This window comes from Carcharodon carcharias, chromosome 14 (genome assembly GCF_017639515.1).
Source record: "Carcharodon carcharias isolate sCarCar2 chromosome 14, sCarCar2.pri, whole genome shotgun sequence".
Classification (NCBI taxonomy): Eukaryota; Metazoa; Chordata; class Chondrichthyes; order Lamniformes; family Lamnidae; genus Carcharodon; species Carcharodon carcharias.
Window position 1 is genome coordinate 31,485,459 of NC_054480.1, and position 22,867 is coordinate 31,508,325.

A 22,867-nucleotide genomic window follows, 5' to 3' on the forward strand; every position below is an offset into this window, starting at 1 on the left:
CTGAGCATCGGCATATTTCAAATGCTGCCATTTGAGTTCTCGAATATCTGACAATGTTTGCTCAAGACTAAATCCAACGAAAACAGAAACAGAAATACCTGGAAAAACTCTTCAAGGGTCATGAGGACTCGTAACGTCAACTGTGCTCTTCTCCGCCGATGCTGCCAGACCTGCTAAGTTTTTCCAGGTATTTCTGTTTCTGTTTTTGTTTTGGATTTCCAGCATCTGCAGTTTTTTTATTTTTAACTAAATCCATCGAACTGTTTTTAGGATGCGATATGATAATTTATCAATTTAAGTATATTTTTGTCAATATGTATGAAAAATTTATTGGCTAGTGCTCAGAATTTCTTTACAAATTACTATTTGCTGGTTATAGATAAACTACTTATCATTATCAGATTGTTTAATTCGATGCAATTCTGAAAGTAATAGAATTATCCAGCAGTAAACTTACCGCTTCACAGCTTGAATAGAGTGAATCCTCTTCATTTTTAAAAATATATTTAAAACCAATAGTCCCATTTAATGCATTAATGTTAAAGAGGAAGAATAGTTCGGGATTTGATACAATAATAAGTTATGCATTTCCTGTAGGTGCTTATTCACTTTTCATAACTACAGACTGAATTTTCCCAGCCCTGTGATGGTAGGCTTGAGGGCGGGAGTGCCAGGAAAGTGGTTGGGGGTGGGGGGCAGGGGAGCAGGGAGGTGGGAGAAGAGACACATTGGGATCGCTCTGTGACACATTCCTGCCACTGGTGAAGTTTTCCATGGTCAGCTTGGGCCTGAATGAGCTGCCTAAGCCACGGTTGCCAATTAAGCTGATCAGGGAGTCAAATAGGTCTGATTTTATGGGCACACTGGCATTTTGGACTCGTATGGAAAGCACCATCTTCATGCAGCTTCTCTATGGCAGGCATGGATCCATTTGAGTCAGGGGCTCCATGACCCAAAGAGGGGTCCACTGGCTGAAAAGGCACCCATATGATGCACCCAGAGGACTTTCTTGTTTGCTTCAAGGGGCCTACCAGCTTTTCCCTGAATAATTTTAAATTCAACGACACGCCTCCAAGGCTGCCTCCATGTTGAAGTGCTCTCACAGTTCACGACCTTCCTCAGCAGAGCCTAACTCTCTCAATTAGGAGGCTGTCTCAGAAAATTGTGCACTCTCCTACCACTTGCTACATGTAAGTACTGATTCTGTGCACTATCATTTACAGGGAATGCCTCCACTTGTCATATTATGAGGAAGTTAGGGGGAGCAGTGGCTTGGTGATAATGTCACTGGACTAGTAATCCAGAGGCCCAGGCTAATGCTCTGGCAATATGGCTTCAAATCCCACCACAGCAGTTGGTGAAATTTAAATTCAATTAATAAATCTGGAATTAAAAGCTAGTCTAATGGTGACCACAGAACCATTGGCAATTGTGGTAAAAACCCATCTGGTTCATTAATGCCATTTAGGGAAGGAAATCTACCCTCCTTATCTGGTCAGGCCTACGTGTGAGTCGAGACCAATAGCAAAATGGTTGACTCTTAGATGCCCTCTGAACTGGCCTAGCAAGCTATTCAGTTGCATCAAAAGCACTACTAAGCTGAAAAGGGATGAAACTGGACGGACCACCTGGCATTGACCGAGGTACTGGAAAAGCACACCCAGCCCTGTTGACCCTGCCAAGTCCTCCTTACGAACATCTGGTAGCTTGTGCCATAAACTGGGAGAGCTGTCCCATAGACTAGTCAAGCAATAGCCTGACTTAGTCATACTCACGGAATCATACCTTATAGACAATGTCACAGACACCACCATCACCATCCCTGGGTATGTCCCATCGCACGACAGGATAGACTTACTAGAGATGGCGGCATAATGGTATACAGTCACAAGAGAATTGCCCTGGGGGTCCTCAACATCGACTTTGGACCCCATGAAGTCTCTCAGTATCTGGTCAAACCTCCTGCTTGTTACCACTTAACGTCCCCCCTCAGCTGATGAATCAGTACTCCTCATGTTGAACACCAATTGGAGGAAGCACTGAGGGTGGCAAAGGCATTGAATGTACTCTGGGCGGGGGAGCTTCATAGAAAATAGGAACAGGAGTAGGCCATTCGGCCCCTCGAGCCCACTCCACCATTCAATATGATCATGAATCCTCTATCCCAATGCCATATTCCTGCTCTCCATACCCCTTGAGACCTTTAGAGTCTGGGAATCTATCTAGTTCCTTCTTAAATATATTCAGTGGCTTGGCCTCCACAGCCTTCTGTGGTAGAGAATTCCACAGGTTCACCACCCTCTGAGTGAAGAAGTTTCTCCTCATTTCAGTCCTAAATAGCCTACCCTGTATCCTGTCCATTGAAGTGGCTCGGTAGCACCACTACTAACCGAACTGGCTGAAACGTAAGCTGCCAGACTGGGTCTTCAGCAAGTGGTGAGGGAAACATGAGGGAAAAACCTATTTGACCTCGTCCTCACCAATCTACCTGTCGCAGATGCATCTGTCTATCACAGTATCAGTAGGAGTGACCACCACACAGTCCTTGTGGAGACCAAGTCCCATCTTCACATTGAGGAGACGCTCCATCATGTTGAGTTGCACTACCACTCTGCTAAATGGGATAGATTTTGAACAGATTTAGCAACTCAAGCTGGGTAGACATGAGGCACTGTGGGCCATCAGCAGCAGCAGAATTGTATACAACTACAATCTAACCTCATGACCTATGATATTCCCCACTCTACCATTACCATCAAATGGGGTAGTCTGGTTTAATGAAGAGTGGAGGAGGACACCCCAGGAGCAGCACCAAGAGTACCTAACGATGAGGTGTCAACCCAGTGAAGCTACAACATAGGAATGTTTGCGTGCCAAACAGCAGACACAGCATGCGACATACAGAGCTAAGCAATCCCACAAGCAATGGATCAGATCTAAGCTCTGCAGTGCTGCAACATCCAGTTGTGAATGGTGGTGGACAATTAAACAACTCACTGGAGGAGGCGGCTCCACAAATATCCTCATTCTCAATGATGGGGAGCCCAGCACATCCGTGCAAACGACAAGGCTGGAGCATCTGTAACCGTCTTCAGCCAGAAGTACAGAATGGATGATCCATCCCATCCTCCTGAGGTTCCCAGCATCACAGATACTAGTCTTCAGCCAATCCAACTCACTCCACGTGATATCAAAAAACGCTGAAGACAATGGATACTGCAAAGACAATGGCCTAAGACAACATTCCGGCAATAGTACTGAAGACTTGTACTCCAGAACCAGTTGCATCCCTAGCCAAGCTGTTCCAATACAGCTACAACACTGGGATCTACCGGCAATGTGGAAAATTGCCCCGGTATGTCCTGTCCATAAAAAAGCAGGAAAAACCCAACATGGCCAATTACAATCCCATCAGCCTACTCTCGATCATCAGCAAAGTGACGGAAATTGTCATTGACAGTGGTATCAAGTTGCCCTTACGCAGCAGTAACCTTATTGACACACAGTTTGGATTCCGCCAATACCTGACCTCATTACAGCCTTGGTCCAAGCATGGACAAAAGAACTGAACTCAAGAGGTGAGGTGAGAGTGACTGCCCTTGACATCAAGGCAGCACCTGACCGAGTGTGGCGTCAAGGAACCCCAGCAAAACTGGAGTAAATGGGAATCAGGAGGAAACCTCTCTGCTGGTTGGAGTCATACCGAGCACAAAGGAAGATGGCCGTGGTTGTTAGAGGTCAATCCTCTCAGTCCAGAGATATCACTGCAGGAGTTCCTCAGGTTAGTGTACTAGGACCAACCATCGTCAGCTGTTTCATCAATGACCTTCCCTCCATCATTAGGTCAGAGATGGGGATGTTCTCTGATGATTGCACAATGTTTAGCATTATTCATGATTCCTCAGTCCCATGTCCATATGCAGCAAGACGTGGACAATATCCAGGCTTGGGCTGATAAGTGACAAGTAATATTCGCGCCGTACAAGTGCTAGGCAATGACCATTTCCAACAAGAGATCGCCCCATGACATTCAATGGCATTGCCATCGCTGAATCCCCCATTATCAACATTCTGGGGGTTACTGTTGACCAGAAATTGAACTGGACCACCCATACAAATACTGTGGCTAAAAGAGCAGGTTAGCGGTTTGGAATTCTGTGGAGAGTGACTCATCTCCTGACTCCCCAAAGCCTGTTCACCACCTACAAGGCACAAGTCAAGAATGTGATGGAATACTCTCCGTTTGTGTGGATCAGTCCAGTTCCAACAACACTCAAGAAGCTTAACATCATCCATGACAAAGCAGCCTGCTTGAATGGCACCCCCGATCCACCACTTTAAACGTTCAGTACCTTCACCACCGATGCGCAACGGCAGCAGTGTGTACTATCTGCTAGATGCATTGCTGCAACTCACCAAGGTTCCTTCGACAGCACCTTCCAAACCCGCGATCTCTACCATCTAGAGGGACTAGGGCAGCAGATGCATGGGAACACCATCACCTGCAAGTTCCCCTCCAAGTCACTCACCATCCGGACTTGGAATTATATTGCTATTCCTTCATTGTCACTGGTTCAAAATCCTGAAACTCCCTTCCTAACAGCACTGCAGGTGTTCCTACAACACAAGGACTGCAGTAGTTCGAGAAGTCAGTACATCACCACCTTCTCAAGGGAAATTAGGGATGGGCAATAAATGTTGGCCTAGCCAGCGATGTCCACATTCCATGAACAAACAAAAAAAATCTTGTAACCCTTTATATGCATGTACCAAAAAGGCAAAATGAAACCCTTCATCATGGAATCCCTGATTCCAAGAGATGAATCAAAAGTTACCATTTATCATGAGACTTCACCATCTGCTAATTCTTTTTTGGGGATGGATTAAAAAGGCCTTAAAAGCATATTGTACAACTGGCAATGGGCTTGTATAACTTTCAGCTTCAAACGCAGATTTGTTAAATGATAGTGGAGAAGGAATGCCTGATACAGCACTTGGTATCATTCACTAACAATAGCTATGAATAATCATTTGGTTCTGGACAATGAAAAATTTAATTTCCAGATGATTACTCACAGTTTAACTTGAGGTCATTCACATGACAAAGCTCTGAATGAACTGAGTTATTGATCAACAATGAAACAATGGTGACAGAGATGCATGATTGTGACTTGATGAAAGAAAGAACTGGCCTTTTTCTAAGACTTGTACGATCGAATCTTCATAGTCAATAAAGATGCACTGATTATTCCATGTTCAACTGTACTGTTGTTCTGTATAAATAATAAGGCTTCTCCATGATAATACAAAAAAATTCTATATATTACCATTCAATAATAAAACTGCATAATTTTTAATTTCAGTGTTAGATTTGGTAAATATACAAATTCAGCAAAACTGAAAGCTAGAATGATAGAATGATTCGGATAACCCAGCAGCTCAAGTGATTAAGAAACATAGGCCTGAATTTTTCCCTCGTCGGGTGCGCGTGTGCTATCGATTATCCTGGGAGCAGTCAGGAAACAGGCTCCCGACTGCGATCAGCCCATGAACACGATTTCACGCTAGCTGGCCAATTAAAGCCTGCCCAGTGTGAAATATGTCTTCCTAATGATTGGGAAGCACTGGGCAGGTGTGGGGACCTCTTGGGTACTGGGTCCAATGGCGACCCGGTGGGAGGTTTAAAATTGACAGAGGCAGCTCCCTGAAGGCTGCCAGGGAGAATCTTTCTTCGGTCTGGAGACTGGAGCAATGGCCTCACCAGTGGATGGAAGTATCAGGCTGGAGTGCAGGTCAGGTGGGCACCAGGCCCTCTGTTTTTCGGACGAGTACCTCATGGTCTTCCTGGAGGAGGTGGGTGTTAAGTGGGACACCCTCGTTCCCAGGGATGGCAGGAGAAGGCCACCGCATCAAACCAAAAATGCTTGGGAGGAGATGGCAGCCAAGATCAGCAACCACAACGTCGTGAGGTGCACGTGGGTGTAGTGCCGCAACAAGGTTCAATGAGCTGCTGTGCTCTGCAAGGCTGAGTACCATGTTGGCATAGGTTAGTGTGGAGAAATGTTAAGGGCTGGCTGTTCCCCCGTGGAGTTGAGGGGTGTTAAGAGTCTGAGTGTCAACTGTCAATGACTCCGGAACTGGCCAAGGGGGGAACCCTGGCTGCTTGGACTGAGTGTCTTGCGGCTCGAGGGCCATGACTTGGGTGTGCCCTGCAAGGTGTTCCTCAAGTGGGGTTGGTCAAACTGCAATGGCACTGCAGGTAGAAAGTGGACTAATCAATGCTCTTCTGTGCTTTCACAAGAGGAGGAGCCAAAACAACATAGTGAGGCCAATGGAAACAACATGGTGGAGGGCCCCCAAATCTCCTAATCATGAGATTTGAAATGGATGCTTTGGAGCTGGAGAGCCAGCAGCCACCTCGGTCAGCTGGACGTGGAGAGGCAGGGGTCTCTGACGAAGGTAAAAGTGCAGTGCACAGAGGTGAGTGTGTCAGATTGTGCAAACATTCTTGCGTAGTCTCGTCATTAATGACAGCCTCAAACCTGGAGTCCCCATTGAGCATTGAAAGACGATGGCACCATGACGCAGATCACCAATGTATCACCAGGGCGCCTGGCATGCACAGTTACAGTGTAATGTTCTCCCTGAGATTCGCCAGCATGCACTCGTACGCAGGACCCCGAAGATCCACCTTTGATGCCAGAGGACCGCCGAGCTTCAGATGCACCGGCATCACACCCGCTTTCTGAACCAAGCCCCAGCGCAGAGACCAGCACCTCGGTGGGCATTAGATCGTCAGCTAGAATGTCGGTGCACAGTAGTGAGGGCAGTTCACACTCGCTTGAGGAACAGGCAAAAGCAAAGAGTGCCTAGTGCACCGGCAGTCAGAGGACTGCTGGAGACCAGGATGATGCTGAGTTGAAGTCAAAGTCGTCCTTAGGCAGCAGATGCTTGATGTCCAGTGGGATGTGCGGAAGGATTTGGTGGAAATCCATGAGGGTATGTGTGCTCTGGTCTCTGTTGTGGAGGAGTCCATGCAGAGCATGAGCTTTGCATTGACCCTCATCATCGAGCACATTGCTTCCTCCATTGAAAGAGTGGGGACTCTCGTGGAGAGGCAACTCCAGGAACAGAATCAGGGGTTCCTGGGGTTGCGCTCGGCCCTGCAAGCCCTCACACAGGCAGTGACCTTAGGTGGTCAGTGCCAGTGTGGGCGATGAATGAGGCACCCAGTATCCCAGCTAAGTACCCATCCATTAATGGCGAGCAGGGAGGAACAGAGCGACCTCACATTGGCACACAACCTGCTTGTTGTCTCTGCGGATTCCTCTCAGGGTGCTCTGGATGATTGCAGCAGCTCCTCCGCCCCTCTGCCAGTGACCATGGCATCTGCTGAGGCTGCAATGACTGGGGAGATGTCAGCCATGGCATTGGCCGCTCCCTCCCAGGTGGGGCCAACACAAGCTCCACTGGCCAGAGGACAACTGGCAAGGTCATCAAGGCTAACAAGACTGCAGAGTCAGCAGGCAGCCTCTAATGCTGCTGCCAGCAAGCAGAGGGGGGGGGGGGGGGGGGGGGGGGGCACCAAGACGCAGCACTCAAAAACCTAAGTTTTAGACACCATTAGCATGGGTGATCTTCTGTTCTGCCATGCTTTGTTTATACATTTACTGGTGTGGATATTAGCACCAGATATAGTTCTGTTAATTTGTTGTGAGTGTCAAAATTATATAAATTTTGCTTTTGTCTTAATGGCCTGAGTATGCTTCACTTTTTTTTGGTGCAGGGCATGCCAGTAGAAGCGTTTCCTGTTGACGAAGGCACCCGGCTGACCCTCTGCCGCCTTAATGGCCATGTGTGCAGTCGATTGTACCCTGGATGTGGGGGAACCCAGCAATTGCTGAAAACCCTCTAGCCTTCTCAGCCTGGCTGGCCTCTTCCATACGGAAATGAATAAATGTCATTACCTGCCTGAACAGAGTTTCTGTCATCAGCTTGATGCAATCGTGGACAGCTGATAAAGATCCCCCACTGACCCCTGGAAAGAACCGGAGGCATAAAAGTTGAAGGCCAGTGTGACTTTCAAAGCCTCTGGCATGGGGTGTCCATCCACACAACTGGAGGTGATCTCAGGCCCAATCTATGACACTGTTTTCCTGTCTCCTATGGCATTGCATCTTGGACATATTGAGATAGCTGCATCGCTGTCTGAGACCCTTTAAACCTTGGACTACTTGCTGGCCCTGCGCCCCTTGTGCCTGTGCCTCTCCTCCCACAGGTCGCTCCCCTGGAAGCTGCATTGGGACACCTGGCCTCCTCTCCCTTCTGCCCCTATCTTCCTTCTCAGAGGAGGTGCCACTAGCAGACAGCACAATCCCCATTACCAGGGCTGACTGATACATGGAAAGGTCCACATGGTCAAAATTCTGTGGGGGCCTTGAGATACCAATGAGTCCTGAAATGATGCCTGGAAATGCTAAGAATGAAGCTCAGAACAGAGATGAAGCTGTCAAGTTCAAATAACCAACCATCAGCAAACTACCTCCTAAACTCCTTACTACTCTCAATGGCAATGCTGCTGACCCTTTTTATCCTGCCCTTGGATGAGGTTTTGTAAAGAGTGGGCTGCCCGCCTGCCCATTTTGCCTGTGCTACAAGCATGAAACCGCACAGAAAACGTAAAATTACAAACAACTGCCTTTTTAATGGGCTTTAAGCTGCCTGTCAGTTGATGGTGGGCACGGCTCCGACACCTGCACGTGCCCACCATTCTGAAGTTTAATCGCATGCGGGATGACTTCGGGACGCTCATCCAACGTCAAGTCGCATGATTTTACACCCAATCAGGTCGGGCGTGCATCCGCCCATGGAATGTAAAGTTCTGCTCATGGTCTCCAGAATGTAAAATTCCACCCTAAGTGTGGTGGCGGGCAGGAAAGTTGGTGTGATTGCCGCTGCGTGGTGGGTTAGTTTAATTTGCACGATTTTCCACCTTTCAGCTCGTTAATTATGCATCAACGAGGAGCTCATCGAATCTCATGGCAGGGAAGGCGGGATTCGTCCACCCCACCATTATCTCATGGGTTTGAAGGTCCTGGCACCATATTAAATGGTACCTTCACAGACATTCACTCATTGCAGGCCAGGTGTATTGTTAATTTTTGCTTCACCATGGTGCCAAAAAGAAGAAAACCTTCCACTCCATGGTTCAGCAAAGCCTCCCTGGGGATTCTCCTCCAGGTCATTCTGGAAAGGTGGGGGGTCCTTTTTCCTCGGGATGGTAACAGGAAGTTCTCTCACCTGACCATGCTGACCTGGGAGAAGGTCACCAGGGAGGTCTGCATCCATGGAAAGCAAAAAAGGACTGCCCTGCAGTGCAGGAAAAGGATGAATGATCTGATGCACTTTGCCAGGGTAAGTGAAACTTCTACTCACTCCAAACTTTCACTCTCATAGGACATCAGGTCGTCTAAGAGCTAGAGTTACAGGGATGTCACACACAACCAGCAGATGGGGCATCAGCATCGAATTGTTCCAGCCACTTTAAGCTCACCATCTCATGTAAGTTCCTGCACAAAAAGTGTCCCATACTGGGGAAGACTCAGCAGAGAGAACAGGCATACATGCTTTTGAACTGCTTTTTCATCCATACTGCTCACAGTCAATCCATCTGACTCTATGCAGGTCACGATTTTCCACAACAGAAGGGAGAGAGGCAAAAATGGAGGTGGGACCCCAATGCTGAGGACACTCTCCTCCCACAAGGAGCAGGCAGCAGAGCTTGCTGGAGAGGAGAGAGATTGTTCCTGCGCAGATTGGCCTCCCTCAACAAACTAGTTGCGGGTGCATCCAGTATACTTCAGTCACATTCAGACAATGACTGTATGTGATCTATAATGTTGGAGCCTACCTAGTCAATCACTAATTATCTCTCCTCTCTATTCTAGCTACCAGCAAGAAAAGGCAAGAGGAAGAGATCCAGCAAGCTCCTCAGCCCTAGCCCCCCTCAGATGAGAAGGCACAGCAACCATCAGATGAAAAACTGCCACTGCACTCACCTGCACCCTCCACTAGTGCAGATACACGCACCTCAGTGGGTCCTACTTCTACAGTAGGACTGGGTTCATAATCTGGTGATCACTGCACCGATAACTATCCACAACAAGAGGAGGCAGTGGCAGCCAAGGTCTCTGACATGTGGAGAACTGTTAGAGAGCAGGCCCTTGTTGAGTCCAAAGTCCGATGATGAGCCTCTCGAAGCCTGAGGGAAATGTTGGAGATGAAGGGAGAGGAAATGGAACATCACGCAGGGCTGTCACCAGACTGGAACAAAGGATGGAGGAATCCGTCCATGTTCTGTCAGATGTCATGGCTCCGCCATGCAAATGCATCAACGTCTCCATTGGAAGGGTGGCGGCTGCCTTGGAGACCCAGTTTCTGCTGGATTTTGTTCAGACCTGCATACTACTGCTCTAGCCGTGGGTGTGCATTCCAACAGTGGCTAGGTGAGAGGGGGATGGGGCAACTTGATCTCCCTCCAGGTGCTCCTTCTCCTCAAGGAGTCAGAGAGGGGCCCTCGGACACCCAAAGGGAGGAGGAGTGCCAGCCAGATACCCCGGGGGCATCCACCCAAGAGTGTCCTGCCACTCCAACTCTACTCTACCTGTGACCCCATCAACTCCAGCAGGTCAAGCCGAGGAGGGTGCACCTGCCCCACAACACAAGACCCTTAGCAGAACTCGTACCACCAGAGGTTGCCTGCTAAAATCATCTCAGATATCAGTCAGAGCAAGGATGAACTCCTCCATCCTTTGTTCCAGTCTGGTGACAGCCTCCGACAACTCTGCATGATGTTCCACGTCTGTCTCTGCATCTCCAACATTTCCCTCGGAGCTGATTCAAGAGGCTTATCATCGGACTTGGACTCAGCAGGGGCCTGCTGTCCAACAGTTCTCCACATGTCAGAGACCTCGGCTGCCACTGCCACAGCCACTGCATCTGCCTGTTGTGGATACGTATCAGTGCGGTGATCACCAGATTGTGAACCCAATCCTACTCTAGAAGTAGGACCCACTGAGGTGCATGCATCTGCACTGGAGGAGGGTGCAGGTGAACGCAGTAGCGGTTTTTCATCTGATGGTTGCTCTGCCTCATCTGTGGGGGGCTGGGGCTGGGGCTGCAGCGCTTGCTGGATCTCTTCCTCTGCCTTTTCTTGCTGGTAGCTAGAATAGAGAGAGGGGATAATTAGTGATTGATTAGGTAGGCTTCAACAGTATAGCAGTCAGCAGGCTGCCTCCACCTCTGCTACAGATGTCAGGGCAGCATCTAGACGTAGCGGTAAGTTTAGAGAAATTGAGAAATTTTGAAAGCACAATGATGGCATGAGTGTTCATTCACTGCGTATAATCTGCACTATTATAAATATAGTTTCCATTTATCACTCTCCAAGTCTCAGGTATTGAATGGCTAATCGATATGATGCAAGGTCCCATGTTCATTCAAGGGTACAAAATGAACTCCACCCCCTTCCTGCCCCCACCTGGTTCCTCAGTTCCATTAAGTCTTACTCAATCTCATCACAGTGAATCGCCTTTAGTTCTACATCTGTGACATGAACAAATTCACTTCATATGTGAATATCATGGCTGGCCAATACACATGCGACTCTTGCATCTCAGGCAGACATTGTTTAGCGTCACAAGAATTGCTCAAGGTTAGTGATTATCCTCATGCTGTCATACTGAAGTCTGTAGTTTGTGGAGGTAACAAGTATTTGTCGTTACCAAGATTAGAGTCTTTTCTTCCAAGTGCACTTTGCAATGGCCTTTATTTTATGACCATGAGTTTTTGAGATAAGTGGTATTCATCATCGAGCACCATAGCCTTTCAATCCTCCTTGCAGTGTGCTTTCATCTATGCATTTAAGGCTGAATGTTTTTCCTTTCTTTCTCTTTTTGACTCATTTGCTCAGTCTAGGTGTCATGCTTGTACACCACGCTTGATTGTAGTCTCTTGGAATTGGGGCGTTCCCTATGGCTACTCAGGTGGGGAAGTCACTCCTTTTTCCCAAGCTCATCATGAAATGTCTGCTAGAAGGGAATGTGTGTGTGACGTCAGAGGTGTATGCTCATTCTGATGAAGCCTTCTACTTATCTGTGAGGATCTTACTTTGCTCCTGAATGGCTGCCTAGCAGTGCTTTACGGAATCCTTATGTCAAGGCACAGTATGCAAATCAACATGAAAATCGTTGCATGACAATTCACTCATTGACTTAAAGTAGACATCAGATGGACAATGTCGAGGACTGTAATGCTATGAAAGCGATGCTTCTGCACACCTCCTGAGTGCTCAGCAGGAGCCATGAAGGTAAGAATTCTCATTGACTGCTGCGTCAATACTGACCAAGTCATGTTTCTCCTAAATGCCAAGGCAATGCAGGACGTAGACTTGGCAGGCTTCCAGCGAAGGCAGGGCCATGAGTGGTTGTAAATAATCAAACTGTGGTTTTCCTGAACCATTCTCTGTGTTGACAATGTGAACATATCTCTCAGCTTTGGGTGCATGCTGTAGAATAACAGGTCACTGCATCCTGATGCCCAATGGCATATTAGGGCTCAGTAACAAGATGAGGCCTCTGCATTATTCATGCGTGAGAGCTGGCGTTTGGAGGGATGGTGCTGTCTGGATATAGCCCCCTCTTGAGACAGTCAAGTGCTAACCATTGATGAATGTTTATCCTGTTAGTGCCGCCTTACTAATCTGCTGTCATATAGCATAAGCACATCCATGTGTGCAATGGCGTTTCAGCTGTTTGTAGGCTGCCATGGATGGAAGGACTGCACTATGTGTAGTTGCTTAATGAGGTGTGCTAGTGGTGTGCTGATCACATTCCACAGCGGCCACATGTTCCCTAGATTACTGCACTTTCCAAGAATGACCCCATCGTTAGGGATGAACGTGACTTATGCTGCCTCTATGACCATTGTGAGATTGATGACCTTTCGTGATATGTTGACGCTGGCAATGAAGATTTTATGTCCCCTGCATCGAAGCCTGAAGAGAACTTAGATCGTGAAAACTTGTCTTCACCTTATTCATCATGAAATCTTGTACTATGAGGTTGCCACGGGCACGCATACCATATCATGCCCATGCAATGGCATCCTCATGTAGTTCGTCTTAATTGTTGCCCTCTTCAGATTCATCCCCTTCCACATCCTCCTCATTCAAGGAGATGTCTAGCTCCTCTATGTCTCCACCTGGCAACATATTCCCTCTTGGCAGCACTAGGTTGTGCTGGATGCAGCTAACAGCAATGATGTGGGACACTCTTTGTGATGAGCACTGGAGAGCACCACCTGACCAGTCCAATGCATCTTTAAAAGGCCAATAGTCTGCTCTATTAAAGATCTTGTGGCAGAATGCGCAGCATTGTATCTCTCCTCAAATGCACTCTGTGGCTGATGAACGGGTGTCATTAGCCTTATTTTATTACCATCTAAGTGCCGAGCTCCCTCAAATATCTCTGGCACTTGAGAGTGATTTAAAGTGTACAAGTTGTGAAAGCTCCCTGGGTACCTAGCATAAACATGCTGGATTGCTTTGTGATCACAAATTAGCTGAACATTCAGAGAGTGAAATCCTTTTCTACTAATGAATCTCACAGACTTTTGCCAGGGAGTTGTCAAGGCCATGTGTGCTGTCGATGGCGGCCTGCACTTGTGGGAAGCCTGAGATCGCAGTGAATCTCACAGTTCTAGCAACCTGGCTTGTTTCATCCATGTGGAACTGCACGCAATGGTGAACTTTGGTGAAAAGAGCATCCATTATCTCCCTTATGTACTTGTGTGTTGCCGATTGTGAGATTCCATAAAGGTCCCTAATAGAGCCCTGGAAGGATCTGCTTCCAAAAAAGTTCAGGGCGGCGGGAACCTTCAGAGCAACTGGCATTGGATATCCTCCAAGTCCATGCAGTGTGAGTTCCCCACAGAGAATGTGGCAAATATGATCTACCACATCCCTTGAGAAGCAAAGGCACCTGTGGCACAATATTTTGCTCATCTCCATGCATGAGCTGCATCTTCTGTTGACTCGTGGTTGCATCAAACATTTTTGTGGATTTGGCCCCTGCTCATCAACATCTGGGACTTCCTGGGGCCCTGTAGGCTCTTGTCCCTCAGGGCGATGGATTTCCCTGAGCTGGTTCAATCGACGATGGGCCCTTCTTCTCCTCATTCTAGTCAAAGCTGTCGAGAAGCTGCATACTCAACTCCTCCCTGTTTCTGTGAACTGATAAAATGAACAATCAATGGTAGTTCCCGTTGAACGGTCTCCCTCCAGATACAAGGCAGGAATGCAGTCTCTAGTCCTTGACTAGCCCTCAGTCTGCACACCGCATACCAAGGCCACCCCTTGCAGGACTATATCATCCTGGAGATGACAGGTGTCTGATCTTTCCTCTCAGGCATGACTGCGCATTCACAACAAGCGTCTTTGTGATGTTTGTGTTTAAGGTATATGTTTTTTTGTAAAGGACATTTTAGTTAAAAAGTGTTATGTAAAAAACCTGATAGTAGGGTGTGCTAAGTCCCAAATCTATTGCCCTCTGGTGTAGAGTAAGGAATAAAGGAACCTTCTGCTTTTTACACAGGAAGCTGGGGTTCAGAAGCAGATAGCTACGTGTGTGCACTGTTAATTGTTAAGAAGTGATAAAACACTTCAAATGATGACGAGGATGGGATCATTATTATTAGGGGCTTTAGAGGCTTTTGATCCAGCTACAATGGACTTAGTAGTTTATGTTGAGCAAATGGAACAGTTTTTCATTGTGAATGAGATGGAAGAAGAAAAGCAGGTCTCAGTGTTTCTTACGGACATCAGAATGAAAAAATTTACTGAGAAATCTCATTGCTTCTGACAAGTCAGCAGACAAAAACTTGAAAGAGCTTTTGGACATATTGAAAAAGCACTTTGATCCCAGACCAGCGATTATTGCCGAGAGATTCAAATTTCACCGAAGAGAACAGCATGAGAATGAGTCAGTTTCCCAGTTCCTGCTGAGTTGAGAAAATTAGTGGAAAATTGTGACTTTCAAGGGTTACCTGGAAGAAGCGTTGCATGACTGCTTGGTTTGTGGACTGAAAAAAATGAAAGAATTCAGTGTAGATTGTTAGCGGAGCAAGAGCTGACACTGAAAAAAGCGTTCAACATTGCACAAAGCATAGAAATGGCAGAGAAACAAGCTAGAGATTTGAAAGTGTGTTCTAACAATGCCAAATTAAAATAATAAAGTCAGGGCATACTCGCTTTTAAACATGTTACTGCTGTAATGGAATATGGCATAATGCAGAAGTCTAAGTGGAAAACCACTGATTGTCGCTACAGTGGTAAAAAAGGACACGTATAGCATGCATGCAGATCAAAGGCTGATCACAGTAAAGCAGTACTGCCAAGAAAAAGGGCATCACGAGGAGTACACAGTCAAGTCACGCTTGAAAATAAACAGGCAGTTTAAAAAGACACATTACTTGGAAACAAAATACAAAAGTAATGTGAGTCCAGATGAGACAGAAGTGCAACTAACAGCGATAATGCAGAAGAGCAATTGTATTGCATTCAGTGTGATCTGAAACTAGAAGGAGGACCAAAAATTGGCATTGCCTTAAATGGTAAAATGGTTGAAATGGAGGTTGGCACTGGAGCATCTGTTTTTATTGCTTCAGAATAGACATGGGAGAAAATTTTCAAGAAATGCCCATTAGAGAAAACCCTCCTCCAATTTAGCACCTACATTGGTGAGCCTGTGAATATACTTGGAAAAATGTCCATGCAAGCTAAGTTTGGGGATCAAATAACAAGGTTACCACTTATCATTGTGAAAGGGGATTGTCCATCGCTCATGGGCAAGAACTGACTAAAAGAAATTCAGCTGGACTGGAATAAAATAAGTAAGGAGCATTGCAACCCCATGTTGCACTCCTTTTTGGACAAATGAAGACTGATGTCTTCAAGCGCGGCCTTGGAGTTATGAAAGACATTGAAGCCAAACTTGCTGTGAAGGCTGAAGCTTCTCCAAGGTTCTTCAAACCTTTTCAGTCCCCTACTCAATTTGACAGAAAATCGAGCAGGATCCAGAACGACTTGAAAACTTTCAGATAATTGAGCAAGTTGATTATGGAGAGTGGGCAGCTCCAATAGTCCCAGCAGTGAAGGATGACAGGTCTATCAGAATATTGGTGACTATAAAATCACCATTAATCCTTTCCTGGAAGTGCATCAGTACCCACTAGTGAAAATTGAGGACCTGCTCGCTGCTCTGAATAGAGGTGAATTATTCACAAAGCTTTAACTATCATTGGCATTTTTACAAATGCAGATGAGTGAAGATCCCAGGAAATATACAACCATCAGCACACACAGAAGTTTATATCAATACAAACAACTACCATTTCGAATCACATCATCACTAGCCTTATTCCAGCAGACCATGGACAAAATACTGCAGGGCCTCCCTGGTGTAATCTGCTTCCAAGACAACATGCTCATCACTGGGAAAAACCTCCCAACTCATTTAGAGAACCTAGACAGGGTACTGCATAAACTGGAAAAATACAGCACCGGTGTAAGAAATCCAAATGCTCGTTCCTGAAACCCTCAGTGGAATATGTGAGACATGTGATTGATGAAACTGGCCTCTCAACCTCACCCAGAAAAGTGGAGGCAGTGGTGAATGCACTGCAGCCCAAAAATGTTTAGGAGCTTCGTTCGTTTTAGGGACTGGCGAATTGCTATGGCAAGTTCATTTCCAGTTTGGCTACCAAGACAGCACCACTGAATAATCTGCTGAAGAAGAATGGAAAGTGGGATTGGTCACAAGCCTGTCAGGAAAGTTTCAAGGAACTCAAGCAAGAGCTCACTTCTGTTAAAGACCTCGCACAATTCCATGAAAAGTTATGTGTCAGCCTGGCTTGTGATGCATCTGGATATGGTGTTGGAGCTGTGATCTCCCACACATTTCCTAATGGCAGTGAAAGGCTCATTGTATATGCCTCATACACATTGTCCAAGGCAGAACAAAATTATGCCCAAATTGAGAAGGAAGCTCTTGGGCTAATCTATTTAAGTTCCACCAATAGTTGTATGGGCATAAGTTCATGTTAGTTACAGACCACAAGCCTTTGACGTGATTGCTTAGCCCGTAGTCACAAACCCTGACACTTGCCGTTGCACGCCTCCAGAGGTGGGCACTGATCTTATCTGCTCACCAGTATGAAATTACATTTCGCTTGACTGACAATCATGGAAATGCGGATGCACCTTCCAGACTTCCGTTAAACCACATCTCCACAACCCAAGGTGAAGCCACTGCTTTCAGTGTGAACCAGATATCATAGAGTCATAGAGGTCTACAGCCAGAAAAAGGCCCTTTGGCCCAACAAGTCTGCGCCGGTCAAACAAGTACCTAACTACTCTAATCCTGTTTTCCGGCACTAGGGCCTATAGCCTTGTATGCCATGGCATCACAAGTGCACATCCAATTACTTCTTAAATGTTATGAGGGTATCTGCCTATACCACCCTTTCAGGCAGTGAGTTCCAAATTCTCACCACCTCTGGGTGAAAAAATTCTTCCTCACATCCCTGCCAAACCTCCTGCCCCTTACCTTAAATCTATGTCCCCTGGTTATTGATCCCTCAGCTAAGGGGAAAAGTTCCTTCCTGTCTACCCTATCTCTGCCTCTCATAATTTTATAAACCTCAATTATGCCCCCCCTCAACCTCCTCTGCTCCAGGGAAAATAACCCCAGTCTATTCAATCTCTCCTCATAACTAAAACTCTCCAGACCAGGCAATGTCCTGGTAAATCTCCTCTGCACTCTCTCTAGTGCAATCACATCCTTCCTATAATGCGGATTCCAGAACTGCACGCAATACTCTAGCTGAGGCCTAACCAGCATTTTATACAGTTACAGCATAACCTCCCTGCTCTATATATACTATGCCTCGGCTAATAAAGGCAAATATCCCATGTGCCTTCTTAATCACCTTATCTACCTGTCCTGCTACCTTAAGGGACCGGTGGACATGCACACCAAGGTCCCTCTGATACTTGGTACTTCCCAGGGTCCTATCATTCATCGTGTATTCCCGTGCCTTGTTTGTCCTGCCCAAATGCATCACATCACACTTATCTGGATTAAATTCCATTTGCCACTGATCAGCCGGTCTATATCCTCCTGTAATCCAAGGCTATTCTCCTCACTATTTACCACCCCACCAACTTTTGTGTCATCTGCGAACTTACTGATCAACCCTCCTACATTCAAGTCTAAATCGTTTATATATACCACAAACAGCAAAGGACCCAACACTGATCCCTGTGGATCCCCACTGGGCTCATGTATCCAGTCACAAAACCACCCCTCAACCCTCACCCTCTGCTTCCTGCCACTAAGCCAATTCTGGATCCAATTTGCCAAATTGCCTTGGATCCCACGGGCTCTTACCTTCGTTATCAGCCTCTCATGCAGGATCTTATCAAAAGCCTTGCTGAAGTCCAAGTAGACTACATCAAATGCATTGCCCTCATCTACACACCTGTTCACCTCTTCGAAAAATTCAATCAAATTGGTCAGACATGACCTCCCCTTAACAAAACCATGCTGACTATCCTTGATTAATCCCTGCCTCTCCAAGTGTAGATTAATTCTGTCCCTCAGAATTGCTTCCAGTAATTTCCCCACCACTGAGGTTAGACTGACTGGCCCGTAGTTCCCTGGTTTATCCCTTCCTCCCTTCTTGAATAACGGTACCATATTGGCTGTCCTCCAGTCCTCTGGCACCTCTGCTGTGGCCAGAGAGGTATTGAAAATTATTGCCAATGCCCCTGCTATCTCCTCCTTTGCCTCACGCAACAGCTTGGGATACATTTCATCCGAGCCTGGAGATTTATCTACTTTTAAGCCTGCCAGACCACTTAGAACCTCCTCCCTTTCTATGCTAATTTATTTAATTATATCACAGTCCTTCTGCCTGATTTCCATACCCACATCGTCCCTTTCGCTTGTGAACACTGGCGCAACGTATTCGTTTAGAACCCTACCTACGTCTTCCGGCTCCATATAAAATTACCACTATGGTCCTTAATGGACCCTAATCTTTCCCTAGTTATCCTCTTACTCTTAATGTACTTGTAAAATAACTTTGGATTTTCCTTTATTTTACCTGCCAATGTTTTATCATACCCCCTTTTTGCTCTCCTAAGTTCCTTTTTAATTTTCCCCCTACACATTCGATACTCCTCTAGGGCTTCCGCTGTTTTGAGCCCTTGGTATCTGCCATAAGTCTTCCTTTTCCTCTTTATCCAATCCTGTATATCCCTCGACATCCAGGGTTCCCTGGATTTGTTAGTTCTGCCCTTTGTCTTTACTGGAATATGTTGGCCCACTGCTCTGACGCAAAGTAGCTGCTCCCAGTCCACTCTAGCTAAATCATATCTGATCTTATTAAAATTGGCCTTCCCCCAATTTAGAACTCTGATTTCAGGCCCATCCTTGTCTTTTTCCATAACAACCTTGAATCTAATGGAATTAGGATCACTATCTGCAAAATGCTCCCTCACTGATACCTCTACCACTTGCCCAGCTTCATTCCCTAAAATTAAGTCCAGGACCGCCCCCTTTATTGTAGGACCTTCTATGTACTGGCTTAAAAAGCTCTCCTGGATGCATTTTAAGAATTCCGCTCCCTCTAAACCTATCACACTATGACTAACCCAGTTAATGTTGGGGAAGTTGAAATCCCCCAACATTACTACCCTATTATTTTTACACTTCTCTGAAATTTGCCTACAAATCTGCTCTTCTATTTCTCTCTGACTATTTGAGGGCCTATAGTACATTCCCAGCAATGTGATTGCCCCTTTTTTGTTTTTCAGTTATACCCAAATAGCTTCATTTGAGGCGCCCTTGAGGAGCCTTCTAAGATGTCATCCCTCCTTACTGCTGTAATTGATTCCTTGATCAATACTACGATGCCTCCTCCTCTTTTACCTCCTGCCCCGTCTCGCCTGAAGACCCTATGTCCTGGAATATTGAGCTGCCAATCCTGTCCCTCTCTCAGCCATGTCTCTGTGACAGCAATGACATCATACTTCCATGTGTTAATTTGTGCCCTCAATTCATCTGCCTCATTCGTCAGACTCCTTGCATTAAAATAAATACTCCCTTGTGCCTTAACTGGCCTGTAATTTTTATGCCTTCCAGACTCACTTGTTGTCTATTCTAATTTTGGCTGTGCATCTCCCCCTGCTGAACCTCCTCTCAAGATCCCATCCCCCTGCCAAGTTAGTTTAAACCCTCCCAAACAGCACTAGCAAATTTCCCCACAAGGATGTTGGTCCCATTTCGGTTCAGGTGCAACCCATGTTACCTGTTAAAGTGGATCAAATTTGACATAAAATGCAGAAGGATGCTGTGCTCTCCAAAGTTTACCTGTACACATAGAAAGGTTGGCGTGTACCTTAAGAAGTGACCACTGAGTTTAAACCTTACCACATGCATAGATTTGTGCTGACTCTGCAAGACGGTTGTTTGTTTTGGGGAATCAGAGTTGCTATTCCTCCAAAATTCCAAGCATGAGTGTTAGAAGAACTTCATCTCAGTCACATGGAAATAGTCAAAATGAAAGCATTAGCTCATCTACATGTATGTGGCCACACCTGGAATAAGGAATTTAGGGAAGGAAAGACATGGTCGATGATTGCCTTCCATGCCAACAAATGAAGTCTGCTCCTGCTCCTGCTCCTCTCCCATTACATCCGTGGGCCTGGCCTGACCATCCATGGCAGAGACTTCGTGTGGATTTTGCAGTGGATGCCTGCACAAAGCGGCCTCATGTTATTCCCATGAAGTCGACTACTTTAACAAAGATTGTTGATGCTCTCCAGAATGTTTTCACTACTTTTGGATTGCCGGAGCAGATTGTGTCTGACAATGACGCACAGTTCACATCATGTGAATTTCAAACATTCCTGAAAAACAATGGGATCAAGCAGATTCTCATCTCGCCTTATCCATCACCCATCCTCAAATGGTGAAGTGGAGCACTTTGTCCAGACATTCAAAATGGCCATATTGAAGGGGAGGATGAAAACAGATTGAAAGTTGAAGCTGAAGAACTTTTTGACGATGTATTGTAACACTCCACATTCAACAACAGGCGTATCTCCTGCTGAGCTGATGTTTGGAAGACGTAACAGAATGGATTTGCAGTGCCCGGATTTGAAAGGAAAGATTGGTTCAAGGCAACTTGATCAGAAAAGGTCACATGACACAAATAAACCAGCTCATGAGTTTAATATGGATCAGTCTGTTTGGATCCGAAATTACTGTGGAACACCAAGTGGTTTCTGGGAAAAATCATCAAGTATCGAGGATCACTGACCTATAATGTTGAATCTTCCTGTGAAATTTGGAAGAGACACACTGACCAGATTAGAGAAGCCAAACCCAAGGAACTAAATTTCCAGGGATCTCCAGTCACAGTGGAAGATTTCTGGGAAACATCTGCTCCAGCTGTTGAAACCCAACTTGATTCAACTGATAACCTGTAGCACCTGTAGCTGCAACTGTTGAACCTGAACAGAAATAAGTGGAACACAGAACCTTCCATTTCTAAACAAACAAACCGAGACACCTAAGCCAACACTCCTCTCTAGAGCAAAGCAAATGTACAAACCGCCTGACTGATTTGTTCCTGGCTAAAGGGGGAGGAGATGTGATGTTTGTGCTTAACATTTATGCTTTTTTGTAAAAGGACATTTTAGGTAAAAAGTGTTATATAAAAAACCTGATAGTAGGATGTGCTAAGTCCTGGATGTATTGCCCTCTGGTGTAGAATAAGGAATAATGGAACCTTCTGTTTATTTACACAGGAAGCTAGGGTTCAGAAGCAGATAGCTGTATGTGTGTGTGTGTGTGTGTATTCTTAATTGTTAAGAAGTGACAAAACACTTAAATCTTAATTAGACCCAAGTCTTATGATCCATTGTCAGACTTCTGGTGGTTGTCCTTCAATGGCCTTGACAGTAACTATCAATACCCAATTCTTGCACTTAAGGCATAACTGCAAGCATGGTGCCTTGAATGCCGTAACAAGTTTACTGGGAACAAGGAGGCTGTAGTGTTCATGTTACTTTGTGCAGCAGATTTGGCCTTGATTGTTTGACCCTATGTCCAATCTCACATGCCTCTGGAAGGGTCAGATGCTAATTAAGACCATATGCACCGCAGCATCTAAACTTAATGGTTTCTCACCTGAATGCACACCATTAGTAAAGGAGACAAGCTCAATTTATTGTGCATCAAACCCTCAAGTCCAACACTTAATTGAGCCATGCTCTCCATGGTTTGAGAAGGACATTTTAAGGTGCCCCTTCAATCGCCAAAAATTGCTGTGCTGAACTCCTCCCAGATACCCAGAGACCCCTCCCTGATCAATTTTTTTCTAGCTTGTTTTTTGAATTACGTCAATCTTAGGTGAGTTCGAAAATGATGCTGCTAACTTTCGTCCATGAGACCACCTTTCAACCTCCCCTTATCACCCATCAAGTTCCTCCCATCCCCCTTCATATTCACCGCCTCCTAATTCCCATTCCTCCTGTCATTATTCAGCCTCCCCGTTACCCTTGACCAGATTATTGTCCATGTGGATATTCCTGTTCCACCCACCAAATGACCTGACTACACTCCCCACCATCCCCCCCTGCTTCCCAAGTGCTTCTCGAGGCCACATGTACCCTTACCTTTCAGGACCACCCATGAGACTATCCATTATCCCCCCCATGACTTTTCAGCTACTGACTTAC

The 22,867-nt window shown here is 46.0% G+C and overlaps 1 protein-coding gene across 10 annotated transcripts in view; it reads right to left on the reverse strand.

Moving 5' to 3' along the window:
- LOC121287207 (DNA (cytosine-5)-methyltransferase 3B-like) overlaps positions 1 to 22,867 on the reverse strand; it is a 335,867-nt gene that overhangs the window by 4,819 nt on the left and 308,181 nt on the right. The window lies entirely within an intron of this gene.